The sequence below is a fragment of the Mustela erminea genome, chromosome 5, assembly GCF_009829155.1.
Source record: "Mustela erminea isolate mMusErm1 chromosome 5, mMusErm1.Pri, whole genome shotgun sequence".
Taxonomy (NCBI): Eukaryota; Metazoa; Chordata; class Mammalia; order Carnivora; family Mustelidae; genus Mustela; species Mustela erminea.
Window position 1 is genome coordinate 41,156,565 of NC_045618.1, and position 26,899 is coordinate 41,183,463.

The 26,899-nt window shown below is 40.3% G+C and overlaps 1 protein-coding gene across 3 annotated transcripts in view; it reads left to right on the plus strand.

The window, feature by feature from the left end:
* Window positions 1-7,996: 7,996 nt before the first annotated feature.
* Window positions 7,997-26,899, plus strand: part of GCNT3 (glucosaminyl (N-acetyl) transferase 3, mucin type) — a 37,094-nt gene continuing 18,191 nt past the window's right edge. The window contains exon 1 of one of the 3 annotated variants that reach the window (XM_032342715.1): window positions 7,997-8,015. The gene's annotated coding sequence lies outside the window, so the exon portion shown is untranslated. Of the gene's footprint in view, window positions 8,016-13,019; window positions 13,055-20,033; window positions 20,058-26,899 lie in introns of those variants that run through there. The other 2 variants (XM_032342714.1, XM_032342716.1) reach the window with 2 other exon arrangements.

Genomic DNA, 26,899 nt, shown 5'->3' on the forward strand with positions numbered 1-26,899 from the left:
TTGCTTTGGGTAGTATGGATACTTTAACAATATTCTTCCAATCCATGAGCACAGAATATCTTTTCATTTGTGTTGTCTTCAGTTTCTTTCATCAATGTCTTACAGTTTTGAGAGTATGGGTTTTCACCTCCTTAATTGAATTTATCTGTATTTTGTTCTTTTTCATGCAATTGTAAATAGAATCACTTTCTACGTTTCTCTTTCTGCTATTTTGTTATTACTGTACAAAAGTGCAACAGATTCCAATAAATTTTGTATTCTGTGACTTTAATGAATTCACTTATTCTTTTTTTAAAGATTTTATTTATTTATTTGAGAGAGAGAGAGAACATGAGTGGGGAGAAGGTCAGAGGGTGAAGAAGACCCCCCCGCCCCGTGGAGCTGGGAGCCCAATGTGGGACTTGATCCCAGGACTCCGGGATCATGACCTGAGCCGAAGGCAGTTGCTTAACCAACTGAGCCACCCAGGTGTGCGTATTCACTTATTCTGATAGTTTTTTTGGTAGAGTCTTTAGGGTTTTCCCTAGATAGTATCATGTCATTTGCAAACAGTGACAGTTTTACTTCTTACCATTTCAGATGCCTTTGTTTATTTTTCTTGTCTGATTGCTGTGGCTAGAACTTCTAGTACTATGTTGCATAATATTGGTGAGGGTGATATTCTTGTCCTTTTCCTGATCTTAGAGGAAAAAACATTCAAGTTTTCACCATTGAGTCTGATATTAGCTGTGTGTTGTTATATATGGCCTCTATTCTATACCCACATTTAATCATGAATGAATGTTGAGTATCATCATGCTTTTTCTGCATCTATTGAGATAATCAGATGATTTATATCCTTCATTTTACTAATGCAGTGTATCATGTCAATTGATTTGAATGCACTGAAACAAACTTGCATCCCTGAAATAAACCCCATTTGATCATGGTGAATGATCCTTTTTAATGTATTGTTGAATTTAGTTTGCTAATATTTTGTTAAGGAGTTTTGCATGTATGTTCATCTGGGATATTGGTCTATGGTTTTTTTGTTGTTGTTTGTTTGTTTTTGTTTTTTGTTTTTTTTGGTAGTATCTTTGTCTGGTTTTGGTATCAGGGTAATCCTGTGCTCAAATTAATTTAGAAACCTCTTTCTTTCTGTAATAATTTGAGGAGAATAGGTATTGACTCTTCTCTAAATGTTTGGTAGACTCTGTAATAATTTGAGGAGAATAGGTATTGACTCTTCTCTAAATGTTTGGTACCTGTGAAGCCACCTGTTCCTAGACATTGTTGTTGCTGTTCTTGGGAGTTTTTTGATTACCAATTGAAATTTGTTACTAGTAATGAATTAGTTGGTTCAGATTTTCTGTCTTCCTGATTCAGTGTAGAAGATTGTGTTTCTAGAATTTGCCTGGTTCTTCTAGCTTATCCAATTTTGTTGGCATATAGTTTTTCATTATGGTCTCTTATAGTCCTTTGTGTTTCTTTGATGTTGGTTATAGCCTCTTCTCCTTCATTCCTGATTTTATTTATTTGAATCCTCTCTTTTTTTCTTCATTAGTCTGACTAAAGGTTTATCAGTTTTGTGTAACACTCAAAGAACCAGCTCTTGGCTTCATTAAGCTCTTCATTAAGCTTTTCTTAAGTCTCTATTGCATGTAATCTTTATTATTTCCTTCCTTCTATGAATTTTGGGCTTTATTTGTTTTTTTTCTAGTTTCTTCAAGTAAGAGTTTTACTATTTCTTGAGGTAGGCCTGGTTCTATAAAATTTCCCCTTAGAACTGCTTTTGCTGCATCCCAAAGATTTTGAAATGTAGTGTTTCCATTTTCGTTTGTCTCCAGGTATTTTTTTATTTCATCTTTTATTTCTTCATTGACCCATCCACTGTTTAGTAGCATGTTGTTTAGCCTTCATGTGTTCATTTTTCTTCCAGTTCTTGTCTTCTAATCCATTTCTAATTTCAGACCATTCTCAGAAATGATGCTTGATATGATGTCCATTTTCTTAAACTTATTTAAACTTGTTTTGTGGCCTAATGTGATCTATCTTGGAAAATTTTCCATGTGTACTTGAAAAGATTTTGTTTTCTGCTGTTTTGGGATGGAACATTCTGTATATACCTGCTAAGTCCATTTGGTCTAATATGCCTCTCAAAGTCTCTGTTCATGGATTTGTCTGCCTGGATGGTCTATCCATTGAGGTAAATGGTATGTTAAAGTACCCTACTAATACTATGTTACTGTCAACTTCTCCATTTATGTCTTCATATTTATATATTTAGGTTTTCTTATGGGGGATACATAAATATTTACAATTGTTATGTACTCTTGTTGAATTGATCCCTTTATCATTATGTAATGCCCTTCTTTGTCACTTATACAGTCTTTGTTTTAAAGTCCATTATATCTGATAGAAGTATTTTTTCCTCAGCTTTTTTTTTCCTTCCATTTGTGTGGAGTATCTTTTCTTGTCCCTTCAGTTTCTATCTGTATGTGTCTTTAGGTCTGATATGAATCTCTTATATGCAGCATTTAGATAGGTTTTCAAAAAATTCATTCTGTCCCTCTGCATTTTTTTATTTGAGCAATTAGGCTATTTATATTTAAAGTAATTATTGATAGGTATGTACTTATTGCCATTTCATTAATTGTTTCCTGGCTGTTCTTGTAGTTCTCCTCTGTTTCTTCTTGATCTCTTCCCTTGTGGTGGACTTCCTTTAGTGTTTTGCTTGGCTTTCTTTCTCTACTTTTTGTGCATCTATTATAAGTCTTTGGTTTATGGTTGCCATGAGGTTCATATATTACATCTTCTATATGTGGCAGTCGATACTAAGTTGATGATCACTTCAGTTCAGACACATTCTAAAAGAACTACTTTTTAAACTCTCCACTCCACATTTGATGTATATGTCTTATTTTGTATCTTTTTATTTTTTACATCCTTTGACTAAGGATTACTAGATGTAATTGATTAAACTACTTTTATGTTTATCCTTCATACTAGCTCTCTGAGTAATCTACTACTTTTACTGAGTGTCTGCTTTTACTGATGTATTTTTTCATTTCATGATTTTCTTCTAGTTATGGCCTTTTCTTTCCACTTGAAGTTCCTTTAACATTTCTTATAAGGCTGTTTTAGTGGTGGTAAACTCCTCTAATTTTGGTTTGTCTGGGAAACCCTTGATCTCTTATCCAATTCTGAATGATAATCTTGATGAATAGAGTATTCTTGCTTTGGTTTTTTTCTTTCAACACTTTGAATGTGCCACCTTATTCTGGCCTGTGAGGTTTCTGCTGAAAAATCATGCTATAGCCTTATGAGATTTTCCTTGTATATAACTGTTTGCTTTTCTCTTGATGATTTTTAAGATTTAATCTTTATTTTATTTTATTTTACTTTTTTTTTTGCCATTATATCTTATTGTGGACTTTTTTGGAATTCATCTTGTTTGGCACTATCTATACTTCCTGGACTTTGAGGTCTCTTTCCTTTCCCCAACTAGGAAAGTTTTAAGCTATTATTTCTTCAAATAAGTTTTTGCCCCTTTCTCTCTCTTCTTCTTCTTCTGGGCTCATATTATGCAAATGTTAGCATGTTTGATGTCTCAAAGGTCACTTACCTATCCTCATTTTTTAATTTAATTTTTTAAAAAAGATTTATTTATTTGAGAGAGAGCAAGAGAATGAGAGTGAAAGCATGAGCAGAGAGCCTAACATGGGGCTCAATCCAGGATGATGGGATCATGACCTGAGCCAAATACAGATGCCCAACTGACTGAGCCACCCAGGCACCCCATACCCTATCCTCATTTTTTAAAACTCTTTTTCCTTTTTGCTGTTCAGCTTGGTTGTTTTCCATTACCGTGTCTTCCAGCTCATTGATTCATTCTTCTGCATCCTCTATGGATTCTTCTAGTGTATTTTTTCTGTCATTATATTCTTCAGTTCAGACTGGTAACTTTTTACATTTTCTATCTTCGTTGAAATTCTGAGTTTATTCAGGTGTTCTCTCAAGTCCACTGAGTATCTTTATTTCCATTACTTTGGACTCTTTATCAGATTGATTTCTTATCTCCATTTGGGTTAGCTATTTTTCTCTAGTTTTATTTTATTTCACCTAGAAAATACCTCTCTGTCTCCCCATTTTGTCTAATTTATCTCTGTGTATTAGGTCATCTACATCTCTGGGTCTTGAAAGTGGTAGCCTTGTGTAGAAGGCACCCTGTGGTGTCTGTAGTGAAATCTTCCCTGGTCACTAGAACCAAGCATTCTAGGCATGTCCCCTCTGTGGGCTGGATTTTTGTTGTGCCTTCCTCTTATGTGTGAGCCACAACTGCTGCTGACACTCCTGTGGACAGGACTCATCTCCTGTGTGGCTGGCTGGGAAGCCATACTGCAGCCACTGCAGCTGTGCTGGCGGATGGGGTTAGCCCTCAGCATGGCCGTGTGCAATGATTGGTCACAACTATTGCAGATGTACTGGTGGGAAGGGCCTGTCTCAGGCCTGGCTAGGTGAGAGGCCTGGCTGTAGCTACTGTGGGAATACCGGTGTGGGAGGGTAGCTTCCCACCTCCCTAGGGTAGGAGTTGCTTTTGGTGGGGGGATACCTGTCCTGGCCAGGGCTGCCCACGGGGTCTTGCGGGGCAGTAATCACTTTGCAGAGATGCTGGTCCCAAATGAGGTTACCCACTGGATGTGGCAGGATGGGAACCTACTGAGGTGGGGAGATCATTTAGGGTGGGTTTGTAGGGAATGCTGGGATACGGAAAGCAGTGCTAGAAGGGTAGATGGATGGAGAGTGTCAGAAGTAGCTTCTACAACCTTCTGGCAATCTAGGCTGAAGGAGGCCAAGAAAAACCTCACCTGTCAGTACTTCTATTCCTGTAGAAGTCTCCAGATCCTTGCCCTTCTGGTATACACACTGAAATTATCAATAAATCTCCTTCACATATATCCTTGGTGTTTTTCAAGATGCTACTTCTGTGCTGGGTCTCCTGCCATGTGATACAGGTGCTGGCTCTTCAAGAGCAGGGACTTGGGGACGCCTGGGTGGCTCAGTTGGTTAAGCAGCTGCCTTCGGCTCAGGTCATGATCCCAGTGTCCTGGGATCGAGTCCCACATCAGGCTCCGTGCTCTGCAGGGAGCCTGCTTCTTCCTCTGACTCTGCCTTCCACTCTCTCTGCCTGTGCTCGCTCTCGCTTGCTCTCTCTCTGAAAAATAAATAAATAAAATCTTTAAAAAAAAAAAAAAAAAAAGAGCAGGGACTTGGTTTCCCACAGCCCTCTGCCGCGAGGCGAGAGATGAGGGTGAAGGCAGTGTAGAGTGGATTGTAGATGGGACAAGGTGAGTACCAGGTCTATAGTGCAACCAAACAGTAATTCATCCCACCACCCTTCCTCTTCCGTTTTCCTTCAGGAAGAGAGGCCCCTGGGAAACTTGCGAGGCTGCTCCCTGAACAAGTTTGAGAAATGGTTACATACTGGCTGTGGAGCGCCCCACTCATGTCACCTGTTAAGAGGAGCTGCAGGAAGCATCTTTGACTGACAACCTTGTGAATGGTGAGGCTACCCTAGTCCGTGGCTGCTCCCAGCCAGCACGAGCAGAGAACGAGGCCTGCCCATTCCTGCCTAGGGCAGGACTCTTCCAATAGGCAACTTAGACTTGGGGACTTGCTACCATCCTAGCCTGAAGGTCTTGGGAACTGCACGGTAGACCAGTGCTCTTCCTATGTATACCTTCCCATTGACAAATAATGGACCTAATTTGTCATCTGAAAGCACCTGGTTACTTCCAGTCACATGGCCTCCATCTTTCACAGGCACTTTCCCCAGCCATGGCTTGGGTGCTCACTCCTATTTAGTGTCTGCAGCTCAGAGGCCCTGAACTGGCACTTGGAAGTTGCTGAAATTGAGCACCTGATTCTCTTCTGTATTTAAAATTGTCCCTTCTCAAGGGCCTGGAGGCTGTGTCCTTTTTTGCTCTGACTTTCTTTCCTAAGAATAATGTCCTTCTCTCCAACTTCCAGGAGGATAATTATCCTCCTTCCCCAGGCTCTTCAATGATTCATACAGACGCCTGACCTATCCTTAACACAGGTCTTCCAGACAAGCCCAGATGGGTCAGCCTCCCAGACCAAACACAGTACAAGCTCACACTGAGACCCCCAAATAAAGAAGCCATGTGCACCATTCATGGAAGTCTTTGCTCAGAGGTCTAAGTTACTCTGTGGAAGGCTCCCACTCTCTTATAGAATTTGCAGGAAAGCTTGAAGAACCTGCTATTTCCTAGAAATTAGGGTTCCTATGTTAGCTCACTTAAGGATCTGCCTCAGGCTAATATACTTGGAATTCAAAGGGCTTATATTCTTGAACAGCTATACAGTGCCATACACATGTATACTTGGACACAGCCACATACTTATATATACATGCAAATATGTATGTAATTGTTATGCACATAATTCATGTATGTATAATTTATATAATTATATAGAAGATACCCCATATACAATATAGAATGACATCTTTATAGAAATTTTACAAACATCCCTTTTCTTTTCTCTTCATATCCTGACAGAAGAGTATCAGAAACTTTTAAAAGGGCAATAATATGGTCTAACTATCCAATCTGTACCTAGAATGATAAAATTATTTCAACACTCCTCCCAAACACACCCTCAGAAAGTATAAAGACGATGTTGGACTAAAAAATGTCACATTTTTGTGTCACAAATTTGAAAACTTTCACTTCCAAATTTGCAAGACTTAGGGCATTATCCTAATCAGCTTATGCCCCTTTTGGAAAGCAGGGAACAAAGAGAAAGAACTATAGTTGCTTTGTGCACTATAGCTATTGGCTATATTGTGAGAGGGAGGTGCCTTGGAAAGCTTGAGACAACTGGGAGACATGTTTTCTCCCTCCTTTGAGATTTATACTGTATTGTCCCAGAACTGGCATTTCTCTGCTGTGTGTTGGACTATTCAGAGAAGAAAGTGGAGTGTCTGAAAATTACACCTTCAGGGTCTATTCTGAAGGGTTGAGGGTGAAAGACAGGTATCATCAAATATCCTGCTGAGCCACAAACCCCAGCATTTCGACCTCATACACTCCAAGGTATGAGTCCAGATGCAGGAATCATCTGTGGAAAATCTACAGCAAGCAGAAGGCAGGGGGATACTGGAGTAAAATCAATCCCTACAAGTACAAGGCCTTGGTATTTTGGATGGAAGGCAGAGGGGATATGAGGTAAGCAGGAAATCTAAATTAGGAGTTGCGGGGCGGGGGGCTTGTGAAGAATTTAATTTTCTGGACATAGTTTTAATTATACCCCTTCTACATGAAATTTCCCTGAGTTTCTTCCAAATATTTCGATGGAGTCTGACCTACCTGGACAATGTTGTGGGGTGGTTTCTTGGTGGACAACAAAGTCAAACTTCCCTTGGTACCTGAGGAGGAGGCATGCCATCTTCTCACAGAAGTGGAGCTGCAAGCGCTGGCTAGTAGATCAGGAGGGACTGCCCCCCAGAACCCCACCCCAGCACAGTTGTGAGCAGGGCTGAGGAACTATTCACCGGGAGGTGGGGGTGTGTGTGGGAGAAGGGGCCCAGTCATGAGAGAGACAAGATAGAAGCTCTGACTTCCTGATAATTACCAGGAAACAAGAGAACCCAGTCTGGAGGCCTTCAGTAATGGTCCCCACAGGGTGCGAAACACCCACACGAGCCTGTGTGAGAAGAATGGAGATACTGACTAGAATCCTCTACACAATTATTATATGACGAAAGGTAATTCTACCTGTGCTGTGTTTGCTGTGGGACAAAAAGACCACAGACTCAAAATGTTACAATACTCTGAGATGACTTATGAGAACGGCCTCGAGGAAGTTTGGAGAGGAGTAACTGGGTAGTTGAACAGCCCCCACAGACCAGTCTATTACCACATCAGAATGATAGAACTTACTTCCTCGATGATTATGACCTCAGATTCCTTCGGAGTGTCGGCTTGTATCTGTAGAGGAGAAATAGTGTTAAGGTAAGGCAAACAGACTTTGTGCTATGCCATAAGGAAAAGGTGGCCCCTATAATTCTAAGTTAGCAAACTTGAAGGGGCTCTTTGAAAAAGCAGTTAACATGCTATTGAAAAAGATTCCACTGTTAGTAAGTCACAAAGGGTCCATTATGTTTCTAGAAGTTTATCTCACTTTCTTGAACCACTCAACTCTTATCTGCTCAGACTTATGTGTTATTTTAGAAGGGCTGATTTCTTCCTCTCAGGGACCAACCATTTTCTATAGTTTCTACATAGACAAGCATGAGTGGCAGGGACACGATGACAAATTGTTTCTATTAATTTGAGGATATTTATGAAAAATAATAGAATGTACATTATCTATTATTAAGCAGCAGGTTAAAGGTAGAAACATGTTGCCTTTTAAAAAAAAATTAATAGGGGCGCCTGGGTGGCTCAGTGGGTTAAGCCGCTGCCTTCGGCTCGGGTCATGATCTCAGGGTCCTGGGATCGAGTCCCGCATCGGGCTCTCTGCTCAGCAGGGAACCTGCTTCCTTCTCTCTCTCTCTCTGCCTGCCTCTCAGTGCACTTGTAATTTCTCTCTGTCCAATAAATAAATAAAATCTTAAAAAAAATTAATATATAATGTATTTGTTTCAGGGTACAGGTTACACAATTCACAGTGCTCACTGGAGCACATACCCTCCCTAGTGTCTAACACCTCACCATGCCACCCCTCCCACCCACCTCCACTCTAGCAACTGTCAGTTTGTTTCCTGAGACCAAGAGTCTCTTAAGGTTTGTCTCCCTCTCTGATTTCTTCTTGTTTCATTTTCCCCTCCCTTTCCCTATAATCCTCTGTCTTGTTTCTCAAATTCCTCATATCAGTGAGATCATATGATAATTGTTTTTCTCTGATTGACTTATTTCACTTCACATAATACCCTCTAGTTCTATCCATGTCATTGCAAATGGCAAGATTTCATTTTTGATGGCTGCATAGTATTCCTCTCTCTCTCTCTCTCTCTCTCTCTCTCTGTGTGTGTGTGTGTGTATACACACACCCCACATCTTCTTTATCCATTCATCTGTTGATGGACATCTAGGTTATTTTCATAGTTTGGCTATTGTGGACATTGCTGCTATAAACATTCAGGTGCATGTGCCCCTTCGGATCACTACATTTGTATCTTTAGGGTCATACGGTAGCTCTATTTTCAACTTTTTGAGGAACCTCCAGACTATTTTCCAGAGTGGCTGTACCAGCTTGCATTCCCACCAACAGTGTAGGAGGGTTCCCCTTTCTCTGCATCCTCGCCAGCACCTGTCATTTCCTGACTGGTTAATTTTAACCATTCTGACTAGAGTGAGATGGTATCTCACTGTGGTTTTGATTTGTATTTCCCAGATGCTGAGTGATGTTGGACACTTTTTCATGTGTCTGTTGGCCATTTGGATGTCTTCCTTGCAGAAATGTCTGTTCATGTCTTCTGCCCATTTCTTGATTGGATTATTTGTTCCTTGGGTGTAGAGTTTGATAAGTTCTTTATAGATTTTGGATACTAGCCCTTTATCTGATATGTCATTTGTAAATATCTTGTCCCATTCTCTGGGTTGTCTTTTGATTTTGTCGACTGTTTCCTTTGCTGCAGAAGCTTTTGATCTTGATGAAGTCCCAATAGTTCATTTTTGCTCTTGCTTCCCTTGCCTTTGGTGATAGTTTCTAGGAAAAAGTTGCTGTGACTGAGGTGGAAGAGGTTGCTGCCTGTGTTCTCAAGGATTTTTGATGGATACCTGTTTCACATTAGGTCTTTCATTTGTTTTGAGTCTATTTTTGTGTGTGGTGTAAGGAAACATGTTGCCTTCTTTGCATGTCCAGAAGCTGTCAAGAACTATCTGTGGTACTGAATTGGGAAACTGATCAAAATTTTAAGTATTGTGTGTATATACCATGTTTTGTTTACCCATTCATCTGTCAGTGATTTACAATGTCTTTAAAAAAAACAGCTTGACTGAGATCTAATAGACATACAGTAAAGGAAACATATTCCAAGTATACATTTTCTACTCTTCTACACACACACACACACACACACACACATCCATAAATCCATCACCACTATATGGCATCACAAAAAGGTACAAGGGCATAGATTACATATCAGAGAAGCAAATGTTCATTGTTGGAGGAATGACCAAAGGCTTATATTTTCTTGCAAGACACCAACAAAGTATTTTATGAGAGATTAGAAAGAGGGTTAGCTATGAGACCATAAAAACTTTACTCGTACTTTCCCAGGCCAAGCACTGCACCTGGAAGCAGGAAGAATGGCCAGATTCTTCAGATTTCAAAGCGCTGACTTAGGTGACTTGAACTATCATTAAGGAGTTGGTCAATCATCTGTTAGAAACTTTCTATTGAGTTCGAACAGAAGTTGCTCAATTTCCAGACAAAAGTGATTCAGTTGAGCCTGAAATAAAACTACAAATGTAGCCCACTATGAAAAACCCACTAAACCCACTTGTTCTTCAACAGCCTCAAACTTACTGTCAGTGGTAACCGTCCCAGAGAGAAAGATTCTGAGCACAGGTTGTAGGCTATTTGGGCCTAAATAAGTCTGGAGGAGCTCTTTAAGCATAAAGTAAACATTCTAAATGAGCAGAAGGCTCTGTGTTTGGCTTTAGTGGCAGGCTTTGTTCTTTCTTGGTGGCTTGTCAAATAATGATATTATCCAATGATCAACAGCATCTTTGAAGAAATGTAGTATTAGGAAAAGACATGAAAAGTAGTCTCAAGCTTCTAAGTGAGACATTTCTGGTTGTCATCTCCTTCTTGAGATGCATTTGTCTCCTTCGCTCTGGGTCTCAGGAGACCATGGCCAGAGCCAGCACAGGATGAAGGGATCACAGCTGGCCGGAAGGTCCATCTGGTCAACCACACCTAGACAGTCCTATTTACATATTACTACTATTCTAAGCAGATCCATTTAAATGATCACTTCAGACTTTACTTAAATTTCCCTTTGTTTTAATCGCTTCCCTTTCATGGGACTTACTTGACTGCCTTATCTAGGCAGTGATTCACCAGAAATGACCCAGGGTGCTTGTGGTGGGGACTTCTATGTTTACTTGGCACCACTGCATTTCAGCATTGTCTGAGAAATGGCTTTCCCTTGAAGTTTTGTGGGTTTTCCCTTGAAGTGAGAAGAGCAAGATTAAACACCCACCCTTTCATGTCTTTCAACTACTGTGTTAGCTCAGTCTTTCTCCCAGCCCAATAAACGTTTACTGCTTCCCTGCTCATTGCTGGGTTTTATACACACAGCTTGAGAAAAAAGGTAGGTGTGTAGCTTCACTTAACTCCCCTCCATTTTCTGCGGCAGCTGTGCTGTACAGAGTGTTAAGTAGCAAATCGCCTATAGGAAGGTTGTCTTGGTAAGATCGATTCAGTGAAGGAAAAGGTTAATGTTTAATTGAACTGATCAGATTATAAATTTTGAAAATAGTCAACATTGCACTTTACGGATGGAGACTCTATGACTGGGAGGGCATTGGGTCTTATTAAATTCAAAACTCTGAAGTGCTTCTGTTTTACCCCTGCCCACCATCTCCTCCCCAACAAACACCACTCTGGAGACAGGAAACTGGGCCTTGGAGGAATAAGCAACTTTCTCATGATCTCATGGCTGTAAAGTTGGGGCTGGGTGGTGATAGTGGTTTTATTGTGATACAAACTGACACATAACATTATTAATTTCAGGTGTATAACATGATGATTGGGATTTGTATATATTGTGAAATTATCACAATGATAAGCCTAGTACACTTCTGTCCCCTCACAGAATTACAAATCTTTTCCACTCTGTGGTAAGAACTTTTAAGAACTCCTCTGTTGGCAGCTTTCAAATACACAATACAGTGTTATGAACGACAGTTTCCCATGCTCTCCATTATATCCCCAGGACTTGCAGCTGGAAGTTTGTACCTGTTGACCACCTTCACCTGTTTCTCCCACCCCATACATCTTGCCACTGGCAACCTCCAGTCTATTCTTGGAATCCCTGAGGTCGGTTGTTTTGTTTTGTTTGAATTCCACTAATAAGGGAGATCATACGGTATTTGTCTTTCTCTGGTTTATTTCACTTGACATAATGGCCTCAGGTTCCATTCATGTTTTTACAATTGGCAATATTTCCTTCTTTTTTATGGCCGAATGGTCTTATAGATATATAACATGTTTTTTCTTCTTTTTAAAATTGAAGTGTACGTGACACCCAATGTTAATTAATTTCAGGTGTATGACAGTGATTTGGTGATTCTGCACATTACATGGTGTTCACCATGAGAAGTGTAATTACTACCTGTCCATATACAAAGTTATTACAGTATTAATTGTATTCCCCATGCTGTACTTTACATCCCCGTGACTGACATTTTATAACTAGAACTTTGTACCTCTTAATCCCGTTTACTTATTTTGTCCATCCCCATATCTTCCTCCTTTCTGGAAACCACCACTTTGTTCTCTGTGACTGTTTTGTGTGTGTGTGTGTGTGTCTGTGTGTCTGTGTCTGTGTCTATGCGTTTGTTTTTTAGGCTCCACATATAAGTGAAATTATATGGTATTTGCCTTCTTCTGTCTGACTAATTTCACTCAGTATAATATCCTCTAGTCCATCCACGTTGCCCCAAATGACAAGAGCTCATTCTTTTTATGTCTGAGAAACATTCCATTGTGTGTATTGATACCACATCTTCCTCATTTATCTACTGATGGACATTTAGGTGGCTTCCGTATCTTGGCTATTGTAATTAATGCTACAATAAAATAGGGTTACATATATCTTTTTGAATTAATGTTTGTGTTTTCTTGGGTAAATATCCAGCAGTGGAATTATTGGATCATGTGACATTTCTATTTTGTTTTTTTTTGACAAATCTCCATACTGTTTTCCAGATTGGCTCTACCAGTCCCATCAAGAGTGCATGAAAATTTCCTCTTCACCACATCCTTGTTGGCACTCGTTATTTCTTAACTCTTTGATACTAGTCATTCTAACCAGGTATGTGTGAAGTGACACCTCATTGTGGTTTTGATTAACATTTCCGTGATGATTAGTGATGTTGAGCATCTTTTCTTGTGTCTGTTGGCCATCTATAAGTCTTCTATAGGAAAAAAAAAAATGTCTATTCAGGAGGCACCTGGATGGCTTAGTCTGTTAAGTATCTGACTCTTGGTTTTGGCTCTCAGATCACGATCTCACAGATCATGAGATCGAGCCCTGTGTTGGACTCTGTGCTTAAAGGGAGTCTGCTTGAAGACTCTCTTCCTCTGCCCACTTTCTCTCTCTCTCATGCTCTAAGAGAAATCTTAAAAAAAAAAAAAAAAAAAAGGAAAATGTCTATTCAGGTCCTCTGTCCATTTTTTATAAAAGATTTTATTTATTTTTATGCAAGTAGGGGGAGGGAGAGAGAGAATCTCAAGCAGACTCTGTGCTGAGTCTGGAGTCCATTGAGGGGCTTGATCCCACAACCCTGAGATCATCACCTGAGTCAAAATCAAGAATTGGACACCCAACGCACTGAACCACCCAGGTGCCCCTGTACATTTTTAAAATCAGGCTGTTTTTTGGTGTGGACTTGTATGACTTCCTTATATATTTTGGATATGAACCCCTTATCAGATATATCATTGGCAAAAATCTTCTCCTATTCAGTAGGTTGCCTTTTCATTTTGTTGCTGGTTTCTTTCACTGTGCAAAAGCTTTTTAGTTTGGTGTAGTCCCAATTCCTTTCTTTTGCTTTTGTTTTCCTTGCCTGACAAGAAAGACATAGCTAGAAAAATGTTGTGAGGCTGATGTCCAAGGGATTACTGCCTATGGTTTCTTTCTAAGAGTTACATGATTTCAGGTCTCACATTTAAGTCTTTAATCCATCTTCTGTTTATTTTTGTGTATAGCATGAGAAATTGGTCCAGTTCATTCTTTTGCATATAGCTCTCCAGTTTTCCCAGTGTCATTTTTTTTTTTTTTAAGAGGCTGTATATTCTTGCCTCCTTTGTCATAGATTAATTGACCGTATACGTGTGAGTTTATTTCTGGGCTCTCTCTTCTGTTCCATTGAACTCTGTGTCTATTTTTGTACTGATATTATACTGTTTTGATTAGTTAAGCTTTGTAGCATTGCTTGTAATCTGGGATTATAATCCTTCCAGCTTTGTTCTTTCTCAAGATTACTTTGGCTATATGGGTTCCATCAAACTATCATGGTTACATACAGATTTCAGGATTATTTTTTCTGTTAAAAATGTTACTGGTATTTTGATAGGGATTACATTAAATATGTAGGTTGCTTTGGATAGTATGTACATTTTAACAATCTCAATTTTTTTTTAAGATCTTATTTATTTATTTGACACAAAGAGAGAGATCACAAGTAGGCAGAAAGGCAGACAGAGAAAGAGGAAGAAACAGGCTCCCTGCCATGCAGAGAACCCGACATGGGGCTCGATCCCAGGACCCTGAGACCATGACCTGAGCTGAAGGCAGAGGCTTAATCCTCTGAGCCACCCAGAGGCTCCCCACTCTCAATTATTTCAATCTGTGAGCTTATATAATATAACTTTCCATTTATTTGTGTTGTTTTCAGTTTCTGTCATCAGAGTCTTGTAATTTTTAGAGTACAATTCTTTAACCTTCATTAAATTTATTCCTTTTTGATGGAAGTATAAATGGGATTTTTAAAAAAAATTTATCTTTCTGCTACTTTGTTATTAATATGTGGAAATGCAACATATTTCTATATATAAGTCTTGAAATTTACTGAATTCATTTATTAGTTTTAATGCTTTTTTGGTGGAAACTTTAGGATTTTCTGTATATAGTATCATGTCTTCTACAGAGTTTGGCTCCCTACCAATTTGGATGCCTTTTTTGTTTTCTTGCCTAATTTCTGTGGCCAAGGCCTTCTATACTATGTTGAATAAAAGTGGCAAGAGTGTGAATCCTTGTCTTATTCCTGATCTCAGAGAGGAAAAGTTTCAGCTTTTCACTGTGGAGTAAAATGTTAACTATGGGTTTGTCATATATGGCCTTTATTATGTTCAAGTATGTTCCCTTTAAATCTACTTTGTTGAGAGTTTTTATCAGAAAACATTGTTGAATATTATCAGGAATTTTTTTCTGTATCAAGATGATCATATATTTATCTTCCAGTTTTTAAATTTGGTGTGTCACAGTGATTGATTTGTGGATGTTGAACCATTTTTGAATCTGTGAAGTAAATCCCGCTTGATCATGATATATGACCCTCTTAAAGTATTGAATTTGGTTTGCTGATATTTTGTTGAGGGTTTTTGCATTTATGTTCATCAGGGATATTGGCCTGTAATTTTCTTTTCTTGTAGTGTCCTTGCCTGGTTTTGATGTCAGGGTAATGCTGGGCTCATAAATGAGTTTGGAAGTGTTCCCTCCTCTTCTAACTTTGGAATAGTGTGAGGAGAGTAAGTATTCTTCTTTAAATGTTTGGTAGAACTTATCAGGGAAGCCATTTGGTCCTGGACCTTTGTTTGTTGGGAAGCTTTTGAGTACTGATTCAATTTCCTTACTAGTAATTGGTCTGTTCAGATTTTCTATTTCTTCATAATTCAGTCTTAGTAGGTTTTATGTTTCTTGGAATTTATTCATTCCTTCTAGGTTGCCTAAATTATATATAATTATTCATAGGAGTTACCAGATACTAATTGAATTTGCTTACCAATGTAACCAAATGATTTGCCTCACAACTGCATGAAAATATGTAGTAATTTAAAGTATATATTGTTTTCCATTTTGTTCCATTTTATCCATTCTGTTCCAGGCACATTGTCAGGTTAAAATACAAGTCACAGCCATAGACAATAGATTGTGTAATCCCCCCCCCCCAAGAACTTATTACTTTAAATTTACGTTTTTTAAAACTATACCTTTAAATGTTTAGAAGTAGCAAAGTTTATTTTTAAAATGAAAAACCTACTAAAACTGTCTCATGAAGACATGCTGTAGATGATCATAATTTGTTTTCACACTAGGAATGTTTATTTTGGAGCCAGTAAACATTTATCTAGCATGACAGAGATATTGGTTGGTGCCTTATGATACCTACAGATGAAGGAGTTGTCAAAAATAAGCTGCCATCTGTCCTGGGAGCCATGAATGGTGCTTTACGAGGCAGTATATCAGAGCGAGGAAGCCTGGGAGTTAAGTGTGAAGAAGCCTGATTGCGGAGTGTAGGTGATTGCATTTTATACTCAGAGCGCACGCAGAGGGAAGTTCCTGCAGATTTGGTTTTAGCAGGCATCTGCGTGGGCAGAACTATGCTTCAGGGTGATGATCTGAAGGCAGGAGAAACTACTGGGGGCAGAAGAATAGAAGCCTGTGGCTTCAGAGCCTGAAGCAAGGAGAAAACAAGAAGAGGAGTGAGAGGTAAGGATGGAGAGCTAATCAAGGAGGAATCCAAGGGTCTTGGCAACCTGCTGATAGAGGAATTTGCCTACTCCTCTTTCTGTGCTCAGTGCCTACCAATAATTGCTCCATACATGCTTTATTGAGTGAGTGAATTCCTGCAGATGGGAAGGAAAGAGGAAGACCCCGAGATGTAATTGAAAGGTCTGGTCTTGGTGCTTGAGGGGACAGTGGTGTTGGCAGAGGTTTGGAACTCTCATGCTGGAGCAGGAATGGGAGGAAAGGTGATGTGTTTGTATTGGGTCTGCTGGCGTGCCATTGGCACAACTGTCTTCTTCCTGTTCTGTCCATCCTGTGACCTATATCTTTGTCACAGCTTCATCCACTTACATCAGAGCATGTTTTCGGTTTCTTGCTTTCTTTTCAGTTAAATATTCTTGTTTTAAAGAAATCTACAGGTACTTTCATGCTCCCTAAAAAAATCCCGTCTTTGAACAGCACCTGCTATACAAGCTTAATAAGACCAAATACCCAGTGAATAGGGAGGGGCATTCTGTTTAAGTGACTTTTTCTTTTGTCCTTCTGGTTAAGGGAAAACCTTTAAAAAAACTTGGGTGAAACATTTGTAAAAAGAAGTCTACTTTCAGGATGCCTGGGTGGCTCAGTTGGTTTTGACAGGGGTCATGATCTCGGGGTTGGGGATGGAGCCCCACCAGGGCCCCTGTGCTCAGTGGGGAGTCTGCTTGGGGATTCTCTCCCTTTGCCCCTCCTCGCCCCTGCTTGCTCGCTCATGCTATCTCTCTTTCTGTAAAAAAGAATAATATCTAAAACAAAACCAAACCCCAAAACCCTACTTTCCTTTGAAGGCAGATGGCTGATTGTTACTGTTAATAAAAAGTATTTAAAACTTATCAGGGCACCTGTATGGCACAGGGGGTTAAGCCTCTGCCTTTGGCTCAGGTCATGATCTCAGGGTCCTGGGATCGAGCCCCGCATCCAGCTCTAAGCTCGGCAGGGAGCCTGCTTCCCCCACTCTCTCTGTCTGCCTTTCTGCCTACTCGTGATCTGTCTGTCAGATAAATAAATAAATAAAATCTTTAAAAATATAAAATAAATCTTATAAATAAGAAGAAAAGTTGGGCAGCATATTCTCACAATGATGATGCATTCTTTTTTTTTTTTTTTTTTTTTTAAAGATTTTTATTTATTTATTTGAAAGAGAGACAGTGAGAGAGAGCATGAGAGGCGGGAAGGTCAGAGGGAGAAGCAGACTCCCCATGGAGCTGGGAGCCTGATGCGGGACTCGATCCTGGGACTCCAGGACCGTGACCTGAGCCGAAGGCGGTTGCTTAACCCACTGAGCCACCCAGGCGCCCCTGATGCATTCTTTAACTAGCCCTTCAGGGGTAAACATCTAGGGCAAGGCCTCTCACGCTTGACACTGTTGATCCTTGGGGCAGGATAATTTGTTGTTGTGGGGCCTGTCCTGTGCACTGTAGGGTGTTTACCAGCACCCCTGACCTTCACTCATGAGGTGCCAATCACCCTCGCCCCCACCCCGCCTGGGGCCTCCCCACCCCTGGCTACCAGCGTGCTGAGTTATGACCAAACATGCCTCCATATAATACCAAGTGTCCCCTGGAAGACAAACTCTATCCTGGTTGAAAACCACTAATTTAGAAGAATGAGTATGTATTTGGTTTTCCTATTTCCTATTAGTTAAGGCCTCAGACTCTGTGAACTTACCTGGTAATTTCCAGGTCTTGTTGTGTAGAGAGGCCATTCATTTTTGCTCAGTAGAAGGCAGATCCCCACTATTAGGATCTTCTATCCTCTCAGGGGCATTGACCGGTTCTGTATCTAAACTAGAAATTTTGTTCTAACATTTCCTTATAAATGTCTACACATAGTCAGCTTCTCGGGTTGTTCTTTGAGCCACATGGACCTTTTTCCTTCCCCTCTCTCGTTAGTGAGTGAGTCGAATAAGATTTTGGTGCATGTTCGGTGTATATGTGTGAAGAGTCAGTTTTGACATTTTGTGAAAATTATACTTCAGCATGACTGACTTTTCCCTTCTGGGCTGGTGTGACCTGGGGTCACCACAGTGAACTTTGGGTCAGAAGTCTCCAAGCTTCCAGGTTTGGTTTTTAAGTCTCCTCAGATCTATCCCTGCAGTGCTTTTTAATTCTTCCTCTATTCACTCTTCTTATCCCCATTGTCACTGACCTGGCTGGGGCCTCCTCATTTCCACATGGGCTTCCATTTCCAGAATCTTCCCAGCTGGCCCCTCACTTGTAGTTGTTTCCTCTTTCCTTCCTTCCTTGGTGAGCTCTGCTGCCAGTTAAGGATTCTTAAACCATGGCTGAGACATGCTGCTCCCAGGACAGAGAAGCCAGGCATCAGGATCAGAGAATTTCTGAATTGAAAGAGCTGGTCTTTCAGATTCAGGGTTTGTGGGTTTAGGGCTAAGGCTTAGGGTCAGAGTTTCAACACAGGGAGGAAACTGAGGCCTGGAGAAGCCAGGTAGCTAATTAAAATCACATGGTGAGGGAGAGGAATATTTTTGTAGGAGTCGGTGATCAGTTTGAATGTGCCCTGGACAGTCCCTGGAAATTGACTTTGTGCATAAATCCCGGATATCATCCTGTTCCCCATTTGCTTCCATTGCAGAGAACAGAAGAAAATGTTTTTGTGCATGGGTGTGGAGAATGGGATGCCAATTAATCTGAGCTTTTCGGGCCTCACTCAACACCTTCCAGAGGAGTGTTATGTTTGTATGTATGTCTTTCCTTTGGCATTAGGATCCCACCTGCTTTAACCCCACAAAGGCCAGGCTTTCTTATTCTGCCACTCATTTGATTGTGTAGCAGGTTTTTCCTGATTGTCCTACAATTAATGCTATTTGCTTGTCACTGTGTGTTTCTGCTTTCTACCTGCCCTCAGTCCTCCCAGTGGCACTTCTATCTCCCTTTGCAAGTACCACCTTCTAACCTCTCCTGGTTTTGGCTCTTTCACAGAACCAACAAGTGAATAAGTGCCTTAATTTAAAAAAATTTTCCCATAAGTATAATTAAATCAGCTTGGTGTTGGATGCCCTTTATCTTTTCAAGATTGCACTAATGACAATAAGTATGGCCGCATGAATGGGAAGTTGACTAGAACCCACGAGAGTACATGTTTCCTCCGACTGTGTGAAAGTAGAGTGTCCCCAGGAAAAACTCTCATAAGCCACATGGTGTAAAGGGAAGAGTATCCCCTGCTTTCTGAAAGTTTCTGTTAAGCCATTTTGCTTTTTTGAGAGATCTACAATAGTATAGTAGCAGTCTTTTTTGTAAAAGTAAAAATCTTCTTTGGATTTAACACACACATAGGTATGTCATAAAGTAAAGTAGGAATATAGTATGAGGAAAACAGGGGATACCCATCTCTTAATTTTTTTAAGATGTTATTTATTTGAGAGGAGGGGTCAAGATGGAGGAGAAGTAGCAGGCTGAGACTACTTCAGGTAGCAGGAGATCAGCTAGATAGCTTATCTAAAGATTGCAAACATCTACTAATCCAATGGGAGATCGAAGAGAAGAAGAACAGCAATTCTGGAAACAGAAAATCAACCACTTTCTGAAAGGTAGGACTGGTGGAGAGGTGAATCCAAAGCGACGGGAAGATAGACCATGGAGGGGAGGGACCAGGCCCCGGCAAGGGGCAGAGCAACGGAGCACAAAATTGGGACTTTTAAAAGTCTGTTCTGCTGAGGGACATCGCTCCAGAGGCTAAACCTGGGTGAAGCCCACGTGGGGTCAGCGTGGCCTCAGGTCCCACGGGGTCACAGAAGGATCGGGGGTGTCTGAGTGTTGCAGAGCTCGCAGGTATTAGAATGGGGAAGCCGGCTACAGAGACAGAGCCAACAGTAAGCTCACAGCTCGGGGCTACCTTGAACTGGTGGCAGGCTCGGTGAGCTCAGAATGCGGCCGGAGGCCAGGGAGACGGGAGTAATTGGGCGCTATTCTCTGAGGGCTCACTGAGGAGTGGGGCCCTGGGCTCTCAGCTCTGGGCCGGAGACTAGGAGGCCGCCATTTTCATTCCCGTCCTCCGGAACTCCTCAGAAAGCGCTCAGGGAACAAAAGCTCCTGAAAGCAAACCCACGCTGATTACTCAGCCTGGCCCCTGGTAAGGGCAGTACAATTCCGCGTGGGGCAAAGACACTTGAGAATCACTACACCAGGCCCCTCCCCCAGAAGATCAACAAGAAATCCAGCCAAGACCAAGTTCACCTACCAAGAAGTGCGGTTTCAATACCAAGGAGAGCAGCAGAATTCCAGAGGAGGAGAAAGCAAAGCATGGAACTCATGGCTTTCTCCCAATGATTCTTTAGTCTTGCAGTTAATTTAATTTTTTTTCTTTTTCAATTTTTTTTTCTCTTCTTCTGCTAATTTTTTTTAACTTTTACCCTTTTCTATTTTAACATTTTTTTAAAAGATTTTATTTTATTTATTTGTCATAGAGAGAGAAGCGAGAGCAAGCACAGGCAGACAGAGTGGCAGGCAGAGGCAGAGGGAGAAGCAGGCTCCCCACCAAGCAAGGAGCCCGATGTGGGACTCGATCCCAGGACGCTGGGATCATGACCTGAGCCGAAGGCAGCCGCTTAACCAACTGAGCCACCCAGGCGTCCCTATTTTAACATTTTTAAACTAGTTTATCTAATATATATATATATATTTTTATTTTTTATATTTTTTCTTTATTCGTTTTCTTTCTTTCTTTCTTTCTTTTTCCTGAACCTCTTTTTATCCCCTTTCTCCCCCCCACAATTTGGGATCTCTTCTGATTTGGTTAAAGCGTATTTTCCTGGGTCTTTGCCACCCTTTTAGTATTTTACTTGCTCCTTCATATACTCTTATCTGGACAAAATGACAAGGCGGAAAAATTCATCACAAAAAAAAAGAACAAGAGGCAGTACCATAGGCTAGGGACCTAATCAATACAGACATTGGTAATATGTCAGATCTAGAGTTCAGAATGACTATTCTTAAGGTTCTAGCTGGGCTCAAAAAAGGCATGGAAGATATTAGAGAACCATCTTGGGAGATATAAAAGCCCTTTCTGGAGAAATAAAAGAACTAAAATCTAACCAAGTTGAAATCAAAAAAGCTATTAATGGAGGCTCTCACTGCTAGGATAAATGAGGCAGAAGGAAGAATTGGTGATATAGAAGACCAAATGACAGAGAATAAAGAAGCTGAGCAAAAGAGGGACAAATAGCTACTGGACCATGAGGGGAGAATTCAAGAAATAAGTGACGCCATAAGATGAAACAACATTAGAATAATTGGGATTCCAGACAAAGAATAAAGAGAGAGGGGAGTAGAAGGTATATTGAAGAGAATTATTGTAAAGAATTTCCCTAATATGGCAAAGGGAATACGCATCAAAATCCAGGAGGTGCAGAGAACCCCCCTCAAAATCAACAAGAATAGGTTCACACCCCATCACCTAATAGTAAAATTTACAAGTCTTAGTGACAAGAGAAAATCCTGAAAGCAGTCCGGGAAGAAAAGTCTGTAACATACAATGGTAAAAATATTAGATTGGCAGTAGACTTATCCACAGAGACCTGGCAGGCCAGAAAGAGCTGGCATGATATATTCAGAGCACTAAACGAGAAAAACATGCAGCCAAGAATACTATATCCAGCTAGGCTACCATTGAAAATAGAAGGAGAGATAAAAAGCTTCCAGGACAAGCAAACACTGAAAGAATTTGCAAATACCAAACCAGCTCTACAGGAAATATTGAAAGGGGTCCTCCAAGCAAAGAGAGAGCCTAAAAGTGGTAGATCATAAAGGAACAGAGACAATATACAGTAACAGTCACCTTACAGGCAATACAATGGCACTAAATTCATATCTCTCAATAGTTACTCTGAATGTTAATGGGCTAAATGCCCCAATCAAAAGACACAGGGTATCAGAATGGATAAAAAAACAAAACCCATCTATATGTTGCCTACAAGAAACTCATTTTAGACCCGAAGACACCTCCAGATTTAAAGTGAGGGGGTGGAAAACAATTTACCATGCTAATGGACATCAGAAGAAAGCTGGGGTGGCAATCCTTATATCAGATCAATTAGATTTTAAGCCAAAGACTATAATAAGAGATGAGGAAGGACACTATATCATACTCAAAGGATCTGTCCAACAAGAAGATCTAAGAATTTTAAATGTCTATGCCCCTAACATGGGAGCAGCCAACTATATAAACCAATTAATAACGAAATCAAAAAAACACATCAACAATAATACAATAATAGTAGGGACTTTAACACTCCCCTCACAGATATGGACAGATCATCCAAGCAAAAGATCAACAAGGAAATAAAGGCCTTAAATGACACACTGGACCAGATGGACATCACAAATATATTCAGAACATTTCATCCCAAAGCAACAGAATACACATTCTTCTCCAGTGCACATGGAACATTCTCCAGAATAGATCACATCCTCGGTCCTAAATGAGGTCTCAACCGGTATCAAAAGATTGGGATCATTCCCTGCATATTTTCAGACCACAATGCTCTGAAACTAGAACTCAATCACAAGAGGAAATTTGGAAAGAATCCAAATACATGGAGACTAAACATCATCCTTCTAAAAAATGAATGGGTAAACCAGGAAATTAAAGAAGAATTGAAAAAATTAATGGAAACAAATGATAATGAAAACACAAAGGTTCAAAATCTGTGGGACACAACAAAGGCGGTCCTGAGAGGAAAATATATATAGGTACAAGTCTTTCTCAAGAAACAAGAAAGGTCTCAGGTACACAACCTAACCCTACACCTAAAGGAGCTGGAGAAAGAACAAGAAAGAAAGCCTAAACCCAGCAGGAGAAGAGAGATTAATAAATAAAGATCAGAGCAGAAATCAATGAAATAGAAACCAGAAAAACAACAGAACAAATTAACGAAACTAGGAGCTGGTTCTTTGAAAGAATTAATAAGATTGATAAACCCCTGGCCAGACTTATCAAAAAGAAAAGACAAAGGACCCAAATAAATAAAATCATGAATGAAAGAGGAGAGATCACAACTAACACCAAAGAAATACAGACAATTATAAGAACATACTATGAGCAACTCTACACCAACAAATTTGACAATCTGGAAGAAATGGATGCATTCCTAGAGACCTATAAACTACCACAACTGAACCAGGAAGAAATAGAAAACCTGAACAGACCCATATCCAGTAAGGAGACTGAAACAGTCATCAAAAATCTTCAAACAAACAAAAGCCCAGGGCAAGATGGCTTCCCGGGGGAATTCTACCAAACATTTAAAGAAGAATTAATTCCTGTTCTCCTGGAACTGTTCCAAAAAATAGAAATGGAAGGAAAACTTCCAAACTCACTTTATGAGGCCAGCATCACCTTGATCCCAAAACCAGACAAGGATCCCATCAAAAAAGAGAACTACAGACCAGTATCCTTGATGAACACAGATGCGAGAATTCTCACCAAAATACTAGCCAGTAGGATTCAACAGTGCATTAGAAGGATGATTCACCACGACCAAGTGGGATTTATTCCAGGGCTGCAAGGATGGTTCAACATCTGCAAATCAGTCAGTGTGATACAACACATTAATAAAAGAAAGAACAAGAACCATAGGATACTCTCAATAGATGCTGAAAAAGCATTTGACAAAGTACAGCATCCCTTCCTGATTAAAACTCTTCGAAGTGTAGGGATAGAGGGCACATACTTCAATATTATCAAAGCCATCTATGAAACACCCACCGCAAATATCATTCTCAATGGGGAAAAACTGGAAGCTTTTCCGCTAAGGTCAGGAACACGGCAGGGATGTCCATTATCACCACTGCTATTCAACATAGTACTAGAAGTCCTAGCCTCAGCAATCAGACAACAAAAGGAAATTAAAGGCATCCAAATCAGCAAAGAAGAAGTCAAACTATCACTCTTTGCAGATGATATGATAGTAAATGTGGAAAACCCAAAAGACTTCACTCTAAATCTGCTAGAACTTGTACAGGAATTCAGTAAAGTGTCAGGATATAAAATCAATGCACAGAAATCAGTTGCATTTCTCTACACCAACAAGGCAGAAGAAAGAGAAATTAAGGAGTCCATCCCATTTACAATTGCACCCAAAACTATAAGATACCTAGGAATAAACCTAACCAAAGAGGCAAAGAATCTATACTCAGAAAACTATAAAGTACTCATGAAAGAAATTGAGGAAGACACAAAGAAATGGAAAAATGTCCATGCTCCTGGATTGGAAGAATAAATATTGTGAAAATGTCTATGCTACCTAAAGCAATCTACACATTTAATGCAATTCCTATCAAAATACCATCCATTTTTTTCAAAGAAATGGAACAAATAATCCTAAAATTTATATAGAACCAGAAAAGGCCTCGAATAGCCAAAAGAATATTGAAGAAGAAAGCCAAAGTTGGTGGCATCACAATTCCGGACTTCAAGCTCTATTCCAAAGCTGTCATCATCAAGACAGCATGGTACTGGCACAAAAACAGACACATAGATCAATGGACCAGAATAGAGAGCCCAGAAATAGACCCTCAACTCTATGGTCAACTAATCTTTGACAAAGCAGGAAAGAATATCCAATGGAAAAAAGACAGCCTCGTCAATAAATGGTGTTGGGATAATTGGACAGCCACATGCAGAAAAATGAAATTGGACCATTTCCTTACACCACACATGAAAATAGACTCAAAATGGTTGAAGGACCTCAATGTGAGTAAGGAATACATCAAAATCCTTGAGGAGAACACAGGCAGCAACCTCTTCGATCTCAGCCTCAGCAACATCTTCCTAGTAACATCGCCAAAGGCAAGGGAAGCAAGAGCAAAAATGAGCTATTGGGATTTTATCAAGATCAAAAGCTTTTGCACAGCAAAGGAAACAGTTAACAAAACCAAAAGACAACTGACAGAATGGGAGAAGATATTTGCAAACGACTTATCAGATAAAGGGCTAGTGTCCAAAATCTATAAAGAACTTAGCAAACTCAACACCCAAAGAAGAAATAATCTGATCAAGAAATGGACAGAAGACACGAACAGACATTTCTGCAAAGAAGACATCCAGATGGCCAACAGACACATGAAAAAGTGCTCCATACCACTCGGCATCAGGGAAATACAAATCAAAACCACAATGAGATATCACCTCACACCAGTCAGAATTGCTAAAATTAACAAGTCAGGAAATGACAGATGCTGGCGAGGATGCAGAGAAAGGGGAATCCTCCTACACTGTTGGTGGGAATGCAAGCTGGTGCAACCACTCTGGAGAACTACCTTATGACCCAGCAATTGCCCTACTGGGTATTTACCTTAAAGATACAAACGTAGTGATCTGAAGGGGCACGTGCACCTGAGCGTTTATAGCAGCAATGTCCACAATAGCCAAACTATGGGAAAAACCTAGATGTCCATCAACAAATGAATGGATAAAGAAGATGTGGTATATATACACAATGGGCTACTGAAGCCATCAAAAGAAATGAAATCTTGCCATTTGCGATGACGTGGATGGAATTAGAGGGTATCATGCTTAGCGAAATAAGCGGAGAAAGACAACTATCATATGATCTCCCTGATATGAGGAAGTGGAGATGCAACATGGGGGGTTAAGGGGGTAGGAGGAGAATAAATGAAACAAGATGGGATTGGGAGGGAGACAAACTATAAGAGACTCTTAATCTCACAAAACAAACTGAGGGTTGCTGGGAGAAGGGGGGTTGGGAGAAGGGGGTGGGGTTATGGACATTGGGGAGGGTATGTGCTATGGTGAGTGCTGTGAAGTGTGTAAACCTGGCAATTCACAGACCTGTACCCCTGGGGATAAAAATATATGTTTATAAAAAATAAAAATTTGAAAAAAAAAGATGTTATTTATTTGAGAGAGAGTATGTGTGTGGGCATTCGAGTCAGGGCAGAGGCAGAGGGAGAAGCAGACTCCAACTGAGCAGGGAGCCCAACACAGGGCTTGATCCCATGACCCATGAGATCATGACCTGAGCCGAAATAAAGAGTCGGACACTTACCTGACTGAGCCAGCCAGGTGCCCCCTGAACTGTGTTGTTCCTAAGGAACAAGAGATGATGATGGTGGTGTGGAGATGAAGGAGGTGGCGGTAGAGAGAATGGGAATTAGAGCTCCTGTTCTGTACTCTGCAGGCTTCAGACCACCTTCTCCTTACTCCCCTGAAATATGTCCCTTTTTCATACCTATGGTTCTAAATGTCCCTGAATTAAGAAACAGCTTCTGTGGGTGCCTGGGTGGCTCAGTGGGTTAAGAAACAGCTTCTGTATGAGTTAGGAATTTGTGAATGACGGCTCATATCAGAGACATGAAAAAGTAGTGGCTACATGAGTTATCTCTCTCTCTTCTATAAATGAAACCTAGAAGT